General features: G+C 43.4%; 1 protein-coding gene across 2 annotated transcripts in view; it reads right to left on the bottom strand.

Annotated features, from left to right (window-relative positions):
• The window catches only part of THTPA (thiamine triphosphatase), a 1,084,607-nt gene that overhangs the window by 306,125 nt on the left and 755,423 nt on the right, over positions 1-23,059 (bottom strand). The gene's annotated exons all lie outside the window — the stretch shown is intronic.

Genomic DNA, 23,059 nt, shown 5'->3' on the forward strand with positions numbered 1-23,059 from the left:
CAGGCTCCGAGTCTTACACTACATAGAAAGCGCGTCCATTTGCTCTCGTAGCAGGTGAGAGTAGATGAGGTCTGGCTTGCACCAGAATGTCTCTGCAATCCTCAGGCAGCGGAATAGAGCTGTATTCTAGGAGCACAGGAGCCAGGCTGTCAGGTTGAGAGAGGCTGGGTCGTGATGGAGGACTGCCCCTTCGTACCTGGAAAGCAGATCATGCCAAGAATTAAGTCTCATCAGGGCTGCGGCAGAAATGGTAGGAGTTCGGAGTACCAGAACTATCTCGGCCATGCTGAAGCCAATAAGATCAGTCTGCACTGATGTTGTCTGAAGCATACCCGCGGCACCAGTGGTAGTGGGAGAATGGCGCAAAGGAATTTCCCCCCAAGTGGAACGTGAAAGCATCCCCCAAGCTCTCCGGATGTGGAAACCTGCTGGCAAAGGCCATGTACCTCTTGTTCTCATGGGTGGAAAAAGAATCGATCTCTGGAGTTCCCCAACAGGTGAAAATCTGGTAGAGCTGAGCATCCTGTATCTCCAACTCGTGACAGGAGTAGAGTTCCCTGCTGAGGGAATCGACCATGGTGTTCTGAACACCTGGAAGGTGAAGGGGAATGAGAACCATTTGGTGTTTCAAGGCCCAGTGCCACAGTGTCTGTGCTTCTGCCGACAGAGAGAGAGATCTGGTGCCTCCCTGCTTGTATACATAAAACATTGTGGTGGTGTTGCCCGTAAAGAGCCGCACCACTCGACCGCTCACTCGCGGGAGGAATGACTTCAGTGTCCAAAAGACAGCATGCAGCTCTAGAACATTGATATGTAGAGCTTTCTCCTGCTCCGTCCAGAGACCCATGGCATGTAGGTCCCCTGAAAGTGCACCCCAACCCTCCAGGGAAGCATCTGTTGTGACAGTGACTTGGTAAGGGGGCAGCCGAAAGAGGGCGCTCTGTATGAGGTGAGCATGTACTGACCACCAGCAGAGCACTCTCCTGAATTGATGTGTTAGCATGATCTTGTCCTCCCAAGAACCCAAGACCTGCTTCCGAGTATCGAGGAACTCCTGAAGGGGGCAGTGTTGCAGCAGGGGAATGCAAGAGGACATAATTCCCAACAAGTACTTGTAGCGGCAGAACAAGGTTGTCAGCAGTCTGGAGAGCCTATGAACCTTGGCAACAATGGTTTGAATCTTCTTCTCCAATGGGGTCGCCTTGCATGAGAGTGTGTCAAGGTGTGCCCCAAGTAGAGAGCTTGCTGGGATGGAATCAGATAGGATTTGGGATAATTCACAGAGAACCCTAGCGATTACAGACATTGAATGGTTTGTGTGGTGTGATACATGTAAGATGTTGCCCGCACCAGCCAGTCGTCTAGGTACGGGTAAACGTGAGCACCCGCTCTGTGCAGACGCTCCACCACTGTGGCTAGACACTTGGTGATGACCCTCAGTGCGGACCAGAGCCCGAAGGGTAGAGCTTTGAAGTGGTAGTAGCAGCCTGCCACGACAAAACGAAGGTAGCTGCAGTGCTTCTGGATAGGGATGTGGAAGTAGGCGTCCTCAAAGTATAGGGATGCAAGCAAATCTCCTTCCTGTAAGTGGGACAGGATCTGTTGCGGCATCACCATCCTGAAAGTTTGGACTTTCAAAAATGTATTTAGGACCCAAAGGTCTAATATGGGCCTACAAACAGCCCAAACTTCTTTCTTACTAGGAAGTATCTGGAGTAGACGCTGTCTTCTCATTGTGTAGCCGGTACTTTCTCTATGGCTCCTTTTGACATGAGGGATTGGACCTCCTGCAGTAGCAGATGACTGTGCTTCTCTACTTTCTGCAACGTAGGAATGGTTGGTGGTTGCTTGATGAACTCCAGTGCATGGCCCTGCTAAATGAGGGATAGAACCCATTCATCTGTGGTGATCTTCTACCACTTGTGGATGAAATTAGACATTCTTCCTCCCACTGGGGTGCGAAAGTGGGAGGGATGGGCCCGAGGCAGGTTAGGTTTGCTTAGCCTGTTGGCCTCTGCTTGTGAGGAGTCATGTCGGTGTTGGGTGCCCCGTAAGACTGGGACTTTGTTTTGTACGAGTGATATGTTGAGTATGGAGCCTTGTATGAAGGCGACTGGTATGAAGGACGCTAGTCACGGTTAGCTCTGGAAAAGCAAGATTTCCCTGAAGGAAAGGACTGGCGCCTCTGTTGTAATGTGCTGAGCGAACGGCCGTGTCTATGTCGGTCTTGATAGTCAGCAATGTTTTGTCGACCTTCTTACAGAACAGATTTATGTCACTGGACAGCATGTCAACCACCTTTGCCTGAACCTAAGGCCGAAGTTGGTCGCATTGAGCCAGCCTTGCCTTCGAAGTACTGTGCCATTTCCCAGCTGCTGAAAACTAGTGTTCGCTATGTCCACAGAGACAGATATTGGGTGGTCTGAAGCTGCCTCTCCTTCATGAAGGAAGGCGAAAGCCTCCTCTTTCTTATCATCTGGGAGAAATTCCTGGATGGGGCCCACCTTGAACCAGAGTTCTTGGTCATATCTGGACAGGATAGCCATGGCCTTTGCTGCCTTGATGTGGTAGCTGTAGTGATGAGCCCTTTCCCAAAAGCAGCTAGATGCTTTCCCTCCTTGTCTGGGGAGACTGAGCAGGAAGTAGGATTGGATGATGTGCCACTGCTGACACCATGGAGTCAGGAGTAGGCTATGTCCATAAACATGTGGGTGCCGTGACTGACTATATTTTTTGTGGAACCTCTCCTTTTTAGGAGGCACAGAGGAAGGGTTGTTCATAGTCATCAACCCGTCTTCCCAGATGTCATCAAGTAGGAGTATGGCTATGATGGACTGTTTTCGCCGCTGGTAGAGCAGGCTTTGCTTCTTCTGCTCTTCAGGGACCAGCCCGAACATCTTTGTTGCCCTGAGGATCCAATATCGGTAGTGTGATGAATTAGTAATGATGCCCCCAGAAAATCTGGCCTGGGACAGTTCTCATGTGGCCAGGGAAAGACAGAAGTTTTCCTATCCCGACCCTGGGGGTGGTGTTTTGCGGGAGGATCACATGAGGGGGGAAGCAGGACAGGCCGAATGGGAAAATCCCTTGTTCAACTTCCCCTGAGACCCCAACCTTCTAATGGCGTATTGTGAAACAGAAGAAGTTAGAAAAACAATGTTTTTCGTTAGGGACTTCAAGTCCCATAATCCCTGTAGTACTGGGATAAAGAAGAGGGCCAAAGAGGAACAAAACTGTAAAGTGCAGCTTGTTGATGGGAATGACCCACACCTGATGGAGACTGGGAGGCTTAAAAGGCCCCTCCGGTGCGGGCCATTAGTGAGCAGGAAGAGCAGTGTGAGCACCAGAAGCAAAGACGCAGGAGGAGGAAGACGCCAGGACCACTGTTGAGCAGAGAGCAGTAGCCGGTCCTGAGAGGATATTTGCCTCCAGAAGCCTTAATTGTAGAGGTTGCGCAGCAGGAAGTGTGAGAGAGGGACGCTTGCCCTCTGAAGACCTGTTTTCCAGTGGCTGTGCAAAGGGAAGCTAAAGTGTGGAAAGCTTTCTTCCTCACAAGGCTGTATGCGCCTGCCAGTACCGGAGAGCCGCCAGAGCAAAGGGAGATCTGTTTGTAAATAGCTTGGGCAGCAACAGACTGAAACCAGCAGATTGCTGGATCGAGAGGAGCTGCTGAAGCGAAGTACCTGTGAGCAGCGACAGAATCAAAGACGCACGTTTTACCCAGTGAATTCACCAGCTGATAGTGACACCGGAGCGCTCCGAGACAGCTCGCATGATCGATGTTGGCGTTTTCAGATCAGAAAATGCTCATGTGTGTTTGAAAGTAATACAGAAGGCAATACTGAATACCGAACTATCAGCAACCAGAGAAAAACTATTATGCAAAACCAAATGAATGTGTCTTTAAGCATGTGAGTTTATTGAGACCCCAACAACAAGATGGGGCAATACTCTTAGAACTTAATGCACACAACCATTACCTAAGTCAAAAGAAAGTAAAAGCAATCTTAAACCAACATATATTGCCAAAGTCAGGAGGGGACTAATGAAAGTTCCAGCGGTTGTAAAGCGTATTGCCCACATTTGAAGAAGCACATAACAAAAGCTGATACAAACCCACATTACCAAAGCCAAGGAAGAAGCAGAATAAAACCATATCCTTGTCAGTGTTTGGTTAAGAACACAGTGGGCAAACTAGAGTGGCAAGATGGCTGCCATTCTAGAAAAGGTTTTTCAGAAGGAGAGGAGCATAACATGCAGATGTTTTGGAAAGTACTTAAGAGTACTAAAGGGCATCAACGTGAATCTTGCCTTCCCTGATTAATTGCTTTAAGCCTGATGTTGTAAAGTAATAAACACTGCAAAGCTGTTGTAAGCTGATTTCAACCACAGAGGCACTTATTTGTAAATTACTTTTCAGGAAGGAGAGTGTACCCGAACAGCGAACTTTGAAGTAGGAGGCATGGCATGGGAGTAAACCAGGTGTGATTGAAGAAATAGGCCTGACATGGAAGTAAACCAGGTAGAATTTGATGAAGTGCTGTTAACAAATTATCCTGACAAATGTGTAAGAACTGTATAAAAGCTGCTGCAGACGTGTAATATATATTCAGAAATAATAGGTTGTTGCAAAAGCAACCTGACAAAGACAATTTACATGAATATTTATTTATTTATTGAACATTTGTATGGCGTCTATACAGCAAAAAGTGTTTTGCAGGTGCCACAAGACAACCAAAAAAAGGGGCGGAGGAGAACAGAGGAGAAAAATCAATAACGGCCCTTCTAGGCCTTGTAACATTCGGATTGTGCAAGTGCAGTAACAAGAAGTGCAGGGGAAGGGGCAGATCAGGGTGTAGGGATGGGAAAGGGAGTGAGGGAGAAGTGCAGAAAGAGGGAGCCCCAGGGCTGGGTAAGTGCTAAGGGGATCCCAGGAGGGCAGGTACCCAGGGAACCAGGGGTAGGGGTCAATTAGTGTGAGGATGGGGGTAGAGCAGACTCAGTAAGCTAGTCAGGGAAGGGTGCTCGAGGGCTAGTAAGGGGTGAAGAGGAAGACTGGCTGGAGGAGGGCATAGCTGCAATAAGACTCATAAGGGACCTAGGCGACCAGTCACAGCGGGAGGGAAGATTAGCAAGGCAGGGGGAGAGTGAAGGAGGAGAAAAGGAAGGTCTTGAGAAGCTTCCGGTACTTAAGGAGATCCAGCTCAAGTCGAAGAGGGGCAAGGAGGCCGTCCCAGAGGGAGACTCCTGCCAAAGAAAGAGATCTACCCCCCACTCTCTTCTTGGAGAAACATCTGATCTGCAGAGAGTTGGAGCTAGAGGACTGAAGGCCTCTAGCTGGGAGATATTTAGGGAGAGAAAGTTGAATGTAGCGAGGTCCCAGGCCCCAGAAACCCTTGTGGATGATGCAGAGGGTCTTGAATGTGATCCTTGCAACCACTGGGATCCAGTGGAGAGCTTTTAGGGCTGAGAGATGCAGTCCCTGGGCTTGAGGTCAAGGATACGTCTCGCAGTCCTATTCTGTATTCGTTGAGGGCGGAGGAAGGAAAGAGGCAGATTAAGGAAGAGGCTGTTGCAGTAATCCAGCCTGGAGAGAGCCAGGATCTGGAGGCATTGAGTTTCTGGGGGAAGGTGAGGAAAGGGAGAATGCCTCTGAGGTAAAGCTGAAAGTGGGCCTTTATGGCAAGGTCAGCGATATGAGGAGAGGAGAGAGAGGAGTTGAAGATGACATACAGGTTTTTAGCCTCACATAAGGGTGAGGGGAGGGGACCCAAGGAAGGCGTCCAGAAAGTAGGAGGGAAGGATGTGGCAGGAGTCCCAATGAGACGGATCTCAGTCTTACTGGCTTTAAGACAGAGATCCTTAGCAGCACACCATGCCTGAATAGCAGTCAGACAATTGGGAATGAGAGAGGATGGAGAGGAGGTAGAGGAGGGAAGCTTAAAGGAGAGCTGTCATCAGCGTAACTCTGGAAATAAGGAGAGAAAGTGGAGATCAAGTGGGCAAGAGGGGAAAGGTAAATGTTGAAAAGCCACAGCAAGAGGTTAGATCCCTGGGGGGTGTTGCAAGTAGAGAGTGACATAGAGGAGAGAAAATAGCTCAGTTGCACCTGGGAGGGCCGATTCGAAAGGAAAGAGGTCAACCAATCCAGTGCCCAGTCCGTGAAGCCCAGGGTATCACAGAGCCGATTTATGAGGGTAGAGTTATTGGCAGTGTCAAAGGCAGAGGACAGATTGAGGAGGTTAAGAACGGAAGGAGCGTTAGAGTCAAGGTTAGACTGCTGAACTAAGGAAATATTCTCTGTTTATGTGAAGAAGATTGCTTTGAGTCTCACTATTACAAGAGGTAGAGAAAGAGCCTTTTGCTGAATCATTGGAGAGTTGGAACTTTTTGTTGTGAAGTTGGAGTCACAAAGAACTGTGTTAGAATTTTGAAAATCAGGATTACCTTATTTCTTTTTGGAACTAGAGACTGTTGTCAAATTGTGAACTTAACTGTTATATTGTGTTGCATTCGAACTTGAGTTATTATATGTATAAATGTGAGGGACAGAGATCCTTTGTTAGAGTGTTCCTTTTGTTTATTTTAGGCAGGGAAATCTCCATCACGGTAGGGACAGTGAGGCATTATGCAACCCTTTGAGTTAATAAAATGGCATCTTTTGAAAATCCTTCACAAATTTGTCCGCCTCACATTTCTGACCCCTTGGATGGTGGAGAATCCCTTATAGGAATGTCGTCTAGTTCGCCATCTGCTGGGATGATGTTATCAAACTGGTCTGTGCCTGTGGTGTGGGTGGAGGCTTGATCACTTGGTGCATCATCATCATCCGGCTCTGTGTCAGGCAGCTGAACTGGCGCTGCAGGGCGATCTTACCTCATAGGGCGAGGAGGAGCAGCTGTACCACTTGTGCTTGGCTGAGGGACTGCGGGGTCGGGTAACCTGTGCTGAAGCTCAGTTATTAAAGCTTGCAGAGTGGCTAGAGTGTCTAACAAGACATCCCTAGGAACTGATAGAGGCACCAATTCCGTTGGGGGCATTGCCTTATGTGGAGGAATGTGTGCCGGGGTTGCTCTGGGAGGAGGCATGTTCAATTTGGGGCTGGAGGATTTCTCTTCCCAAACCACATCTTCACCATCGGAAAAAAGAGCTAATGGGTCTGCCAGCCTGGCATCAGGTTGGGAGACATCTTCCTGTGGATCTGTCGATGAATGAGCTCTCTCTGTGAGGATCCTAAGAGCCAGTGGAAGAGGACGGACAAGCCAGGGTAGGGCAGCCAGTGCAGATGGTTGTACCAGCGAAGGAGTGACAGTGGAGCAGCCAGTGGAGTTGCCGGCACAGCTTTGATCTGAGCTGACTGAGATTATAGAGGAGTCATTGAAGGTGTGGTCGACGATCTTGTTTACGGAGTTGGAGGCTTGCTAATACTCCCTCAACAGAATAGTCTTCATGGTCATCGATGGGGTCGTTCACTTGGTTATCGACAAGGGCGTGGTCAAGGCTCTGGTATCTGTGTCAACGGGGATATCAACAGTGTCTTACCTTTCAAACACAGGGAAGATTTGCATTGGGTTTAAGACGTGAGCGGCCTCAGTGATTTTTCCGTCGACACGGAAATTCATTCAGACTGGGAAATGGTCAAAGGTGCCGTTTTCTGCAAAGAAGAAGTACCAGTTGAGGGTGTTGTAGCGTGAGCCTTCTTTCTGCTTCTTAAAGCCTCCACATGTGACCTAGACCTCCTGCGGGAGGTGGTGCACTGAGGTGGTCTGCCTTCCCTGTGTGAGGCATGACTACGGACCGAAGCTGAGTCAGAGCCCCCCCCTGGCATCATCAAGCCATGCCACTAACTTCCGGTGGCAGTCTCGCAGCATTTTATTGGAAAACGTCTGGCAGATGTCACAGTCCTGGATGACAAGAGTCCGATGGAAGCAGTAGAGGCAGTTGTTGTGGAGATCCTCAATGAACATGTTCTTCAGACCGAACCGAGAACAGGCCTTAAAAAAACTCTTTTTCTTGGATTCAGCTATGATGTAGGCTTCAGTGTCACAGAGGAAAAGGTGACAAGGTTCCGCTCACTGAGAAGCCGATGACGGAACCGGGACGACCCACAGGGACTTCGAACCATCGTCAAAGTAGAAGATTTATGGTGAAAAATTAAGAAACCGTCAAATTCTTTTAGAGAGATTTTACTGAGGACTCCCAACATGAAACGTGTGGGAAAGAATCTGAAGGTGGCTTCCACGGGTGGAACTAAGGGGGCTTTTCTACTGGCTGTGGGCAGTGGGACCCAAAATGACTATAATAAAGCACTAACGGGACTGAAGTTTTCAGTTTAGCTATAAACTGCTCTACGCCACCGAGGAGTCCCAGCCTGACGAAGGGGAATATTCACAGCATGTGAATCTATGAAAGATCCAATGCAGGAGAAATACAAAATTGTTTAGCTTCCTTGTGTGCATGCTTTGCGTGTGGTTGTCATTTGTTTAGTTGGATGTGTATGATCAGTCATTTTCGCCATGCAGCAACATATTGCCAAAGGTTTCAGATGATAGGGCCTAATGCAGAGGTGAGTGGCGGAGGATGTAACTGTCATGGGAGCATTCCATGTAATTAACGAGAGAACCTGGTTGGGTGGGCACCGCTTTTCTTAGAAATTGTTTCACTATGCACATACATTTTCATTTCGGTTATGTGGTCCCGTTGCCAAAATAACCTCACTTACACTATGAGGTATAATAATGATATAAAGAATGGTTCCTGGGTTGGCATGACTCATGAGTTTGAAAGGACCTCTTGTGAGTGACTTGCGTGTTTTTGTGCATACAGTTCTCAATTCTTTAAATATTTACAGAACATTTTACAATCATTTCTATGCACAGTACTCCATTCCTTCATGTGACCTTCGAAGAACCTTCAACAAGGAATCAGTGGAATATATATGTATTACAAAGGCACAGGCTGCTTTAAAAAAGCCCAATGCATTTTGGTCCTAATAACCAATTTCTACAGAAAAAATAAATAAATAAATAAATAAACCAACTAAACCTCATTGTCATATATTTTTCAATCTTTCAATTGTATTGTTGACTTTAAGTTGTTCAAATGTACCTGCCTGGTGTGCATCTTCAAAACACAGCCTTTCTTGTGTGTTCCAAGTTCTGCCTAGGCTTAATTTCATGGGCTATTTCTTCCCACCTATATCTATTTTTCAGACCTATAGCACAAAAACATTTCTATATGTGTTGTGCATATACCTTTCTTTACACACACTCTAGTTTTTCTTGAAGCATGAAAAAGTAGTGTTGAACTTTCTATGTATTTTAAAGTTCACACCTGAGTATAGGGCACAATTTCCTTCAGCAGTAGATTTTCCTCTCGCTACCACGTGTTCTAAAGAGGACATCAAAAATACTCAATACATTTCCTGGTACACACGTGGACTGCTGTGGAGACAGCTTCCTGTGGCCGGCTCAGCTTTTATTTAGGATCAAAATGGAGCCAGCAGGACGCTCCCTTGATGATGTCATTGTCTTGGTGATGTCATTGCGTGCCGGCCGACATTTTAGATGTTATTCAAAAAACGCCAGGGCGGGACTACAATCACTGTTTCTTCTATTTCCATATATGATGATGGTAATATGACCACATATTGGTGTGTGCAGTATCTGTTTGTATCTATTTTCAGACCTAAGAGTGTACAATGTTTAACACATTTCAATTTCCAAAAGTGCCACATAAATGACAATTTTTAGTTCATTTTTCACGGACCAAGTGTTGATGTATACATTTTGATAAAGATAGCGCACATCAATAATATATATCTATTTTCTGATATATATTACAATATATTGTTTACATAGTACATTTATTGTCAATTTAGATTTTAGTGATGACTAGATGTGAGATGTATATGTGTTTACAGCCTCTTAACACATTTCATCCTGTGCTTACAACTGTGTGCTAAAATGGGAACATGTACTTAAAAATGCTTTTCAAGCATGGAAACACTATTGATATAGCACTCACTAGTAGTACCTTGAAATATGTTGCAATGTTATTCCTGCTTACAATATGCATTTCACAATGTCTTGTTCATATAATGTATTCCACATTCTCCTATACATTTTGGTCATGTCTCTTTACACATTTCATCCTGTGCTTGTCAGTATGTGCAAAAATGGGAACATATATTTAAAAATGCTTTTCAGGCGTGGAAACACTATTGCTATAACACTCATTAGTAGTACGTTGAAATATGTTGCAGTGTTATTTCTTCTTATTATATGCCTTTCACATAATGTATCCCTCGTTCTCATATACATTTGTCGTCAAGGAAATCTGCGTTACAGCTACTTGGAATAGTTCCTAGATATTTCTAAAAAGTAACTGGTAAATGTAAACATTGGTGATATTGACTATCCTGTAAATGTTAACATTGGTGATTTGGTTATTTACTGTAAGATTACCTCAAGTATTAAACTCTTTTTCTTTTAGATAGGATATACTTAGATAAAACATGCATAGTGGCATTCTTCATTCATCCCGCCTGGATGTAAAGAGTTCAGTCGGTCTACCCAGTAGGGTTCACTTTGGTCTAATAGTTTGTTGATGTTGCAGCCCCCCTTCTCTTCTCTCTACCACCTCCAAAAACTGGAATTTCATTTGTGAGATCTGGTGATTAGCTTCCTGGAAAGGCCTAGTTATGGGAGATCTGATTTTTCCTGTGCAAACATTTGAGTGGTTCATTAAACTGAGTTTTGTGTGAATTGTTCTACATTGTAACGCTTACCTGGACTCCTCAGGAGCGTAATACCTTCCCAGCCTGTGGACCTGATACCTTGGAGCCTTTAGGGTTTCTGTTTGAACAAACAAATGACAACAATAGAAATGCTATAACATCTATTAACTGAGATAATACTATATGATGTGTGTATACCCCTAAAATCACTCCCTTCTAACCCTAGAGCTGAATTCCCTTCTGACCTGTGTTTTATTATTGTGGAGCTCTCCATCCTGCTTCTCTATAGGGGCACGTTCAGATGGAGAAACAATGGTAACTTGGGATGCTGACAAACTCTGTAGCTTCTTGCCTTGAAATGTCTATTCTTTTAAGAATGTGTCTTTGGGTAAGTCGGCATGGTGAAGATACTGTAATCTTTAAGGGTTCCAATTGATTCCTACATTGGAGAGAACTCTCTTTCTAATTACTTTTGTCTTTTTCGCAGGTTAAAGGATTTTGAGAAAACAATTATGGCTGCGGATGGCTGTAGAGTTACTCAGGATGAGAAAACGTTTTAAACATAAGTTCGCTAATACAGAGTAACTGCAGCCTGCAAGGTGGAGCGCGGTTACAACTGTGAGGTGAAAACTTGAGGAACCTTCAGGTACGTAAACGCTTATAAAATATCTTCTCTCTTAAACTGTTAAGTTCTTTTTTTAATTAAATACCTCTTGTGTTGTCTGCAGGTTTTCGGAAAGCTGAGGAAAGAACCTTCCGAATATGCAGTGGCTGTGGATGAAACTTCTGATTGAAGATGCTGTGACTGCGAGTGAAACTTCTGACCGAAGATGCTGCGGCTGTGAATAAAACTTCTGACTGAAACGCTGCGACTGCGAGCAAATAAATGTTCTTAACTGAATATAACAGCGCCGGAGATAACTTCTGTCGAGTAAGTCTCTTCTGTGAACTATGGTACTCTGAAACACTTCATAAAACTAATGTTTCTATTATCTTCTTTTTCTCGGGTTCTGTGAGGAGAAACGCTGATTGCGTTACCCGCTGTCAGCGGAGCAGAGGCGAAGCGTGCATTCCAGCGGAGGCGGGGCTTAAGTGGCTCCGTCTGCAAATATGAATAGAACCGTGCTGCTACTTGTAAATCGGTTTTGCGGGTGGCCATCTTAAGTGTATGAAATTACTATTGAACATCACTGGAGTCTATGGAAGTAGATGCCGTGAATGGTGTAAATGCCATATGTACCAGGCTAACACCCACCTTTCATCTGCTGATTGATATAATGTGCTCTGCTTAGCCTGAATGCCTGAATGAGGATTGTGCTTACTGACTGGGATCATGACATACATAGTATTTGCTGCAGGGACACTTTATACTGTAAATGATGTTATTGCTATCGCAGGTTCCGAAACATTTCAAATAAATCTTTTTGCGGAAATTAGGATGGAATACAACATTCCACTTCTGTATAAAGCTGCAGTTTGTGCATTGTAAGCATGGAAAAGTCCCACATCGTTGTGTCCTTTTGGGAGGTCTGTTGCTGTCGCTCCTAAACAACATGTCTTAAATTTTCCTGTTCCTTGTGTAGGCAAATACTGGTGGATTCTCAAACAATCTCCCTAGTGTTCTAGCTTGGGATAGAAAGTGCCAATGTTTGGTGATAATTTGTTTGATCTTCTGATTTTGTGTTGAATATTTTGAAACATAGATCAGTGTTGGTTGGGATTTCACAATCTCTTTGGTTAATATTTCTTCTCTGGTGATATTGCCTATTTTGCACATGGAATCGGAGACCTTTGATTCTTGGTAACCCCTGGCTTTAAATCTCTCTGCCATGTCCTTCAGATGTTTAGCACAATTTGTTTCATCCTCTGCAATCTTTTTCTCCCTCACAACTGGACTGTACTGTAGGCTGTTGATGGTACCAGGTGGGTGAAAACTCAATCTATGTAGCAGTTTTTGTGGTCGGTGCATTACTGGTACAGTGTGGTTTGCCGTCTGTGCTCAATGTGTGTCGCCGTGACATCTAGGAAGTCTACAGTTTCTGTATTTAGTATGGTCGTGAATGGTATTCTTTCATCTATACTATTCATATATGTGCTGAATAGTGTGAATTCTTCAGCTGTACCTTTCCATACTCCGAATATGTCATCAATATACCTAGCCCATGTGTTGGCATAGCTTGGGGCCATGGTGGCCCCCATGGATGACCTAGATAATTGAAAATAGTGCATTTTTTTCAATATGAAATATGAATTTTGCAATATGAAATCTGACAGTATCATAAGAAACTCTTTCAATGCCTTAAAGTCATTGCCCCCAGAAGAAACTGTTCTACAGCTTCTTGTCCTTGGTCGTGTGGTATGAAAGTGTATATGCTGCATACGTCTGTGGTAAAGACAGAACACACAGTTACCTCACAGCACCACATCCCAGGACATCCATTTTGTACACATTATCCAAAATACACAAAGAGCCATTCAATCCACCAGGATGGCCCATTGTATTTGCAACTAACAGCATTCTGAAACCATAAGGAACATATCTCGACTAGTTCATACAAGCACTCATTCAGAAATCCGACACATACATCGAGGACACCACCCATTTTTTGAACATTTTGAATTCACTCGAATTGGATTGCAACAATGTACTCTTTACCAGAGACGTACGCAGCCTATGCAAATCCATGCCACAGGACCAAGGACAAGAAGCTGTAGAACAGTTACATTATGTGAAAAGAATATTGTGAAATGCATATTGTAAGAAGGAATAACATTGCAACATATTTCAATCTACTACTAACGAGTGCTTTATCAATAGTGTTTCCACGCTTGAAAAGCATTTTTAAATACATGTTCCCATTTGTGCACACAGTGATAAGTACAGGATGAAATGTGTAAAGAGGCTGTAAACACATATGGATCTCACATCTAGTCATCACTGAGATCTATATTGACAGTAAATGTACTATGTAAAAATTATATTGTAATATATATATATATTGGAAAATAGATATATATTACTGATGTGAGCTCTCTTTATCAAAATGTATAAATCAACACTTGGTCCGATTGTTTTAAATGTGCAACTAGAAATTGGCATTTGTATAGCACTATTGGAAATTGAAATGTGTTAAAACATTGTACACTCCTAGGTCCGAAATTAGATACAAACAGATACTGCACACACCAACATGTGGTCATATTAGCATTATCATATATGGAAATAGAAGTAACATAATGATTGTAGCCCTGCATGGGTGTTTTTTTAATAACATCTAAAATGGCAGCTAGCACACGATGACGTCACAAGGAAGGTGATGTCATCGAGCAAGCGTCCTGTCAGGGGCCATTTTGATCCTAAATAAAGGCTGAGCCGGCCACAGGGAGCTGTCTCCACTGCAGTTCATGTGTGCCAGACAGCCAGAGAGAGAAAAAACAAGGTAAGCCTTGAAACCCAGTTTCAAGTATATGACAAAAGGGGCAACGGTGGTGCTCAAAGCACACCAGGAAATTAACTGGGTACTTTTGATTTCCTCTGTAGGACACGTGATAGAAAGAGAAAAACCTACTCCTGAAGGAATTTGTGCTCTATACTGAGGTATGAACCTTAAAATACATAGAAAGTTCAACACAACTTTCTCATGCTACAAAAAACTAGAGTTTGTGTAAAGAAAGGTATATGCACAACACTGATATGATATGATATGATATGATATGATATGATATGGCATTTGTAACGCGCCTATACACAAGTGTTTCAAGGCGCGACGAGGCAGGAAGGGGGGAACAAGGGGACGACAGACAACGATCCTACTAGGCCAGGTGTCATTCAGACCGCGCAAGTGCACTGATAGAAATATGTCCATAGTATATGTCTGAAAGACAGATATAGGTGGGAAGAAATAGCCAAACGACTAGTCAGAACTTGGAACACACAAGAAAGGCTGTGTTTTAAAGATGTCACACCAGGCAGGTACATTTAAACAACTTAAAGTCAATACAATTGAAAGATTGAAAACGATACGACAGTGAGGTTTAGTTGATTTATTAGTTTATTTATTTCTGTAGAACTTAATCTCTGACGATGATCATTAGGAACGAAATGCAATGGACTTTTTAAAGCAGCCATTGTCATTGTAATAAATACTTATTCCACAGATTCCTCGTTGAAGTTTCTTTGAAGGTCAGATGAAGGAATAGAGTATTGTGCATAGAAATGATTGTAAAATGTTCTGTAAATATTTATAGTTTTGAGAACTGTATGCACAAACATATGTGAGTCACTCACAAGAGATCCTTGCAAACTCATGGGTCATCCCAATCCAGGAACCATTATCTGCATCCCAGATAATTGGCATTCACATGCATGATGTGACAATTTGCATTGCAGGTGACTTGTACATTGATGGAATGCCAATGTTAGTGGTTTCCGTAGATGTGTTCTGTGTGTTAGAGGGGTTGTAGTGTCACATGTGTGCAGTCAATGCCTCCAAGACACTGGGGAAATGTGCAGTGGCATAGAAGACCAGGGCAACTGTTTGTCCTGCCTGCACAGTACGGGGCATGTTGATGTGGTTGTGTGGGTTGTGACTGCCCTGTATGTTAATGTTAAAGGTATTTGTACCGCACACCGTCACCAAAGGAATTGTTCCCCAGGCGCCAAACAAGAAAGCACGGTGGGTTAGTCGGGTGAAGAGGGAGTAGGAAAGCGAGAGAAGTGGTGTGCTGTTGGCAGCTTCCGTTCAGTTTTCACTGTGTGCTGAGCTTTGGTGTGAATATTGGATCGATGCGAGACCTTGTGTGCTATTAGTGCGGTTTTTGTGTTGGTTGTTTGTTGTTGCGGTGTGCTGAAGTGTGTGCAGTTTGCTGAATGAGAAGATGGTTGTGTGGATTTTCGTGTGAGTTAGGTATGCAGAGATTTGAGCATAGGGTTAGTGGGTTATATTTCTTAATCCTTATAAATCTTGTTCTATTTATCCGGTTGTCCTATAGGTAGGCATATTTTCCACTTTTCTTTCCTGTCCGTCTAATTGTTGCGAGTGATGGCGTGGCACATTCCCAGCTGTGTTGTTTTTTAACTTAGTCTAATAGGAAGGGGCGTGTTTTGTCCCCCACTCTGGTATTGGTGCAGTAAATTAGCAGTCACCCACTCCCTTGCTATCTATTTTCTGTCTATGGTCCATTGTTGCCTTTGTGTAGTTTGTAGGCCAAGGTGTTATTGATATATCGTCCCTGCCCTTCCATCCCAATATATCTGTGTTCATTCTGTGGTATCGTCCTATCATATCTATCTCTCATTTGGTAAGTTGATAAGCCGTAGATTGTTCTTCCTTAACTTCTGTTTATGGGCGATAGCTTAGGGGTATTGGGAGGATCGGTTTCTTCACTCAGCATTGTTTGAGTATGTCCCCTTAGGCGTTCTTCTAGTTATGGGGTGAAGAGCCTGGATTTGAGGAGTTTTCTGAATAGTAGGTAATTTCTTGTGTTACGTATAGTCTTTGGTAGCTCGTTCCAGGTTTTTGGGGCGAGTTAAGAGAAAGAAGATCCTCCGAATGTATGATTAACGTGTGCGCTGTAATGACTCTGTGGCAAAAAAAGGGAAAGGATACTAACACCTTCACATGTGGGGTACAGCCTGTGAGCTCATGGTGGGTGGTGTTAAATCAGACTCCCACTCCCTCAATTTGTACAGGATTACATGAGGGGGAAATCTATATGTGCAATACACCTCCTCATTTACCATTCCGAATACTGTGGTCCGATTCTGGAACATTGTGTGCTAGCACAATTGCAAAGAATGCCTGATCCGCCAATGAGGTTTGACTAAACCTCTATACCCGCATGGCCTATTTGTACTCTGCCCCTGATAGTCGCTAAGTTTGAGGCTTTTGAGGTTTGCACAACAGCGCTATTATTTTTGTGAATTGGGTTGGTTTTGCGTTTTGGTGGGTGTATTTGGAAGTTTGGCCGGTGCCTTCCCACCCACGCCCATGACATTCCCCTTTGTCACAAGATAATGAGGCTTCATGCATATTCTGCTCCATTCTCTGCCCCTGTGTTAGCCCTTCCTTTGCATGCGGTAGGGCGCTATGTGCTTGGCCAAGGGGTAAGGTTCAAATGCCTTTTGTGACTCACGCTCTGACTCCGCGGAACACATGACAAGGTAACGTTACGTGGACGAACAGATTCATGTTTTACATGTATATGACTCGATCAGCCTCAGGAATAATTGTGAATCTGAAGTTGTCTCAACCGCTTTCAGGAATAATTGTGAATCTGAAGTTTGCTTAGGGCTTGAATCAAATATGCTTTATATTGACCTTTCGTCCTATTGTGATGTTTAGGATTGTTACCATAAGCGTACTAATGAATACTTACTAGGTTCATACAAGATTCACACTACACAGACGAGGGACGTTTGAATATGTGCATACAGCCAATTGAATTTCCCCATTAACTGAACAGGGATGGGGCACCCGACCTAAATTTCGGTTACGTGCCCCTCCCCCTGTCACTCCAAACTGTCCTGATCGCTTGTCGATTGAGCCATTCATATACTGTTGACTAACAGCTATTATAGTTGTAACGGATTATCATACTAAACACACGAACGACCGAGGTAGCTGTAATCTACGTTATCCAGTCATTGCATCGAATACAAAGCATTGAATGCCAAAAGCATTAAAAAAAAATGCATCGCAAACGAAGCATTGAAAAAAAGCATTGAATGCATTTTTTCAAAGGTAAAAGGTTTTATTTTAAGTATAATGAGTTTTAAGGGGTAAAAAACGAGGGCTAAGGGGAACCCCAGTAATAAAAAAAATTTGGAAAAAAATGCATTCGATGCATTTTTTTCGTTGCTTTTTTTAGATACTAAGACATTCGATGCTTTGGCATTCGATGCAATCACTATAAACCGTAATCTACACAGGACTGTCTGTCCCTCCCCACATATACTGTACGCAATGAAGCCTCTGGCGTTGGGCGTCGCTATGGCAACGTTTGCACACCAAGATGGCCACACAAGGCACATTTGCGCATGTGTGCACGTAACTAGGCAACTGTATTAAACACAGAATCCTGCGGTCAGGCGCCCCTGTAGTGATCGACAGTCGTCAGGAAACGCTGCATCGCAGGTAAGCTCTAACTCGCTGCTCTATTGAGTTTGTCCATATATAGCTACAACACGCTCGCTATGTCGAACATTGAGATTTTACATCAGCGTGGCATGGGAATATGGGTCACCAGGCATGAACTCATACGAGTACACCGAGTTCTACTGGATGCGTCTTCTAAAAAAGCAAACAAGATATGTCCTTACTTACACGCAACGCCATTTGCCGCATAGCATGGCATATAATTCCCTAGACACACGTGACAGTGCCACGCTTTTACATACTAGCACTCTGCGTTCACAGCAACTTTTTGCTTTATGTATTCCACAGATCGCCTTTATCGCTATATCCCAGACACAGTAGACAGCGGTTGCCTGCTGTGATTAACACGCGCGACATATGGACACAAGGAATTAAGTGATCAAGAAATAATAGGCACCCAAGCCCTGAAGACGGATTATTGGAAAATTCTAAACGCGTCGACAATCATTTTTATCTCCTAAGGAGCCTATTAGATGTGAATGAGGATATACATCTGACATAACAATTTTGTTGATGTGCGTTAGGAAGACGGTGGTGTGTGATGTGTTGACACAACCAGTGATCTCACTATATTCATTGTATATGAACAATTTTTAAACACATATATGAAGTTCTATATATGTATTTGGAACTATACACCGTTTTTTGTTGATTGAATTTGATTATCCTTTTATGAACTTACCTTCCACAATTATCTTTTGAAAAGAACATTACTGTGGTTCCAGTTCATTCTTTGATGTACTCATACCTTTGAAGTTGTGTATGAACTAACATTTGATGTGTCATAATTGAACTTTGAAGTAACGAATGACATTAACAGTACTGGGGACCTAGTGTCTCGAATCTAATACCTGCAATAATTTCAACACGTGTTCGGGGCCGACTGCCTCTTTTGTGGCACTGAACACTGGTTGAGAAAATACCTTGGGATTGTTTTCATCCCCACAAGAGTGCATCATTGGATCACCTGCTAGCGATTAGCAGGTTTAGTTTGCCTTTTTAGCCATCAGTGCCATGTGCAGTTCAGCGATGGTTGGAGAATTGGGCAGCGATGGAGGGGAGACACCAGCGAAGGGAGACACCAGCGAGGAAGTGTGGAGGAATAATGGGAAAATACGGGGGTGTCTAGATGACTTTCTGGCTAAGTTAGTACAGAGGAAAGGTGAAGGCTTTCATATATGATTATCTTATATGTACATGAGTCTTGTTTACTCTATGTCTGTTTTCTTTTTGGTTTTCATCTGTGTCTTGCCAAATGAAATAAAAAAGAAAAAATAAACTGTGTAGTTGGATTGGTATGTTTTGACCGTGGCATAATTTTTCGTGGTGGATTTGACCGTAATCAATTTCGCTGCAAACCCAATTTCTCCCCCAATACATGGTGGCATCACAGGTGACATCACTACTGGCTTTGCTGATGACATCCTACATTTATCATCATCAAGTTTATTCGGATTTGTGTAAGAAACAATTGTTATAATGTAGAATCTTCCTTGTGTGTGTTCCTTTTCAGAGCATACTTCTTGTATGGTTCTGGAACCTACGTTCAGAACCATACAAGAAGATGCCTGGAAGTTGATGGTCGCCTGTTGGGGACTTCCTATCATTGCGCAAGTACATTCCAGTTTTGGGAAAGAGGAATGGATTGAGGCCACGCATCGTGATACCGAACAAGAACTGTTGAGGAGAGCAGTCGATGGAGATGTCAAATCTTGAGAGAAAATGAAGGATGAATTATCATGTGATAATAGATGTATTTATCGGGGAGATCGCATAATTCCCCCAGTGGCATTGAGAGAGAGAATCATGGATATTGCCCATGAAGGTCATGTGGGGAGAAGCTTAACCAACAGAAGGGTGAGAGATTGGTGGCCCAACATGTGGAGCGGATTGGAAGAGCTGGTCAAAGAGTGTTCTGCATGCGCTGTAGCTGATAAAGGAAAATTGACCAGAACCACACCATTACAGCCCGTTGAAGTACCCAAATCAGTGTGGACAAAGTTGGCCATTGATATAGCTGGGCCATATGAGATATTGGAACCACAAAAAATATACTTCATTGTTTTAGTTGACTCTACGTCTAAGTGGGTGGAGTGTGGTATTGTAGAGGAATCTGTATCTGCGTTGAAGGTTACAAAATTTTTAGAGGACATATTCAGTAGAGAGGGTGCAGCTCAAGCTGACAATGGAGCCCAATTCATGTCACAAGAAGTGACAAAGTTTTTGAAGGAAAGAGCCATTAAACACAGCACAACAGCTTTATATCATCCTATGGGTAACGGCTTAGTTGAGAGGATGAATCGTTTTATTAAGGGAGCTATTCAATTAGCATAGCTAATAATCTGTCATGGAAAGAGACACTCAAGGAAGCACCCAGTACGTATAAAGTAACTACACACTGTCTTTGAGGAAAACTAAAAATATTGATATGGAAGAAATTGTGAAGAGAGTAAAAAAGAGACAAGATGAATACAAAAAATACTATGATGAACAAAAGCATGTAAAGGAGAGCAATATTGAGAGTGGAGATTGGATTAGAGTGAAAGAACCCAAGAGAGTCGTGAAAGGAGAGTCAAAATTTCGACCTCCACAAAGAGTGGTTGAGTGTTCAAAGAAATCTGTAATTTTAGATGACGGTAACAAGTGGTCTTGTAATGACATATTGTCAAGAAAGAAAAACAGTAAGAATGGACATGCCGTTCAGTGCCACACAGCAGAAACATCGAAGGATAAAATTGGTCATTCAGGATATACTAAGGAGCACTCTACCCTGACAAGTGATGATGGCACTGTGGAGCAATTTAACAATCAAAAGTCACCAGGTGAAATGTCTGAGATTGACACAATGCCCAATGTGTCCTCAAGATCTAGGAGGATTGTGCACAAATTCAAGAAAGACGTCATCTATTACTAAATCAATTTATCTGTCAAGAAATTTCCTGTGGATGTGCAACATTGGAACTTTTCGATGGTGCCGGCATATCCATGTATCCTTTGTTAAGAATTTTACTAGTGAAAGTTACGTAGTTGTTCCAGTGAATATAGTTGAAAAATATTTTGGTTAAAAAAAAACTTCTTTCATAACATTGTGGGGAAGGAGATGTTATAATGTAGAATCTTACTTGTGTGTGTTCCTTTACAGAGCATACGTCTTGTATGGTTCTGGAACCTACGTTCAGAACTATACAAGAAGATGCCTGGAAGTTGATGTTCGCCTGTTGGGGACTTCCTCCAATTAAACTACTTAAATAATCACTCATTGAGTCCTGGTGATTATTACAACAACAATTCATAAAACCATCGCAAGATATAAAAAAATAACAGTTTTATCACAGCAAAAACACATAGCATCATAAAACCACAACAAATGGGGAGAGTTACAGAACCAATTCATTAAAATATAAAAACTCACAATTATATCACGATAAAAACACATACCATTATAGAGCCACAGCAAAGACAACGAGCGGGAAAGATTACAAATTCAATTAATTGTTCAGTATATAAAAGTTCATTGTCAGGGCAATATATCAAGCAGTCGTTTCCTATGATAAAGTGCTATTTTTAGGTATGAGAGTAACGACCAGCCCACTTGTGGTGAGATTACCCATAACAGGTAACTTGGAGTGGGTCTATATTGCACAATGCCTGTTTCCCTTAGCGCTTTCTCACCTGTGCATACACAGGGGAAAAGAGGATCAGGTATGCCAGGTCCTCGTATGGAGCGTCACATATTGGGCAAGATCGATCTGCACCCGCCCTGGCCCATGCTGCCACGACAGCCTTTAGGCAGATGCAGTTAAACCTCAACCTGGATACGAGAACGCGATCTTTGGCCATTTCTGCCCATGATAGTACTGAACACCAGGGGATATTATAGTCATTAGCCTCCGATTCTTTGGCTTCATAAGTTCCCTGATTTTTCTGGCGAAATACACAGACTCACAAAAACAGGCAGACTATTGTTTACTTTCTCACCTGGAGAGCATACTGCTATGTAGATACAGACGCATGCAGTTTATCCCCCTTAACTGTTTCCTGTTGTGGGACAGCCACGGGATCTTCTCTCCCGGATCTTTACCTATCAGAAAAATTATTAATTTGTTGGTAAGTGATGCCCTGCCATTGGTCCATAACCTAAACCAGTACAATACTGGCTGCAGTTAAAACGTGTCACTAATTGGTGTGCAGCCCAGTTCCCTATGTATGCCGGAATTGGGAGTCCAAAAAAGTTTTTTTCAAAAATTGGTTCTCCAAAGTCTGGACTGCCTTGACATTGGCATGGCCCCACAGCTCCATCCCAAATTTAGCAACCAAAGCCGCCTTTCCCTTGTATAACTGCAGCAAAGGGACATTCTACATTCCTAGTGACCGGAAACTATCATACTTTAAAATGACTGGTGTTGAGGCATGTCTCTCTACCAGTGGCACTGCTCTTTTCCTCAAAAGTCTGACATATGAAACAGCTCCAGCGTTAGCGCACATCTTGCAAAGATATGTGTTTTAAAAGCACGTCATAGATTCCAATCTGGGTAAGATTGCTGAATAGATTAATGCACCTACTACAAACATCTGTTCCTAAATTGCAGGTCATAGGATAGTGTACCACAAGGCAAACTAAGGGTTTTCTTCTTGCTACTCTGTTAAAATAAGACACATCAAATTGGATGAAACGACCATACATTAAAGTGCCTAGAAAAATGCACGTTGTGGCGCGTGCTGTATAGGTCCTTATATGCACTCTTCTTGTTAACAAGGGTCCTTGTTTTCCTTTGTGTGTGGTTGCAAAGCCTGCGCTCCGATCCTTTATCTATAGGGCCTTTGTAACTTAATTTCTTTTAAGACGTCCTAGTTCATTATGCCTTCCTAATTCCGGGGCTCCCCTTAATTTCCCTGGTGATTTTCGAAGACGTTCGTTAGTATTCATCTTGCTTTCTCCGTGTTCGCTTTATTCATGCTTCTCGGCTTCTTTCGAATTCTGTGCCCTTCTTTGTGATGTCTTTTTTTGCGTGCCTTGTGGTGCGTACTCTTGTATTTTGTGTTGGCTTCCTGCATTTGGCAACCGTGGGCTGCATATGTTCAACAGCTCTTTTTCGCTACTTGTTTTGCCAAACCTCGGGTGTTTTTATATTATGCAGAGTCGTCTGTGGCCCCGTTAAGTGGG

Source organism: Ambystoma mexicanum, chromosome 13 (genome assembly GCF_040938575.1).
Source record: "Ambystoma mexicanum isolate Mex_15411 chromosome 13, UKY_AmexF1_1, whole genome shotgun sequence".
In the NCBI taxonomy this organism is placed as follows: Eukaryota; Metazoa; Chordata; class Amphibia; order Caudata; family Ambystomatidae; genus Ambystoma; species Ambystoma mexicanum.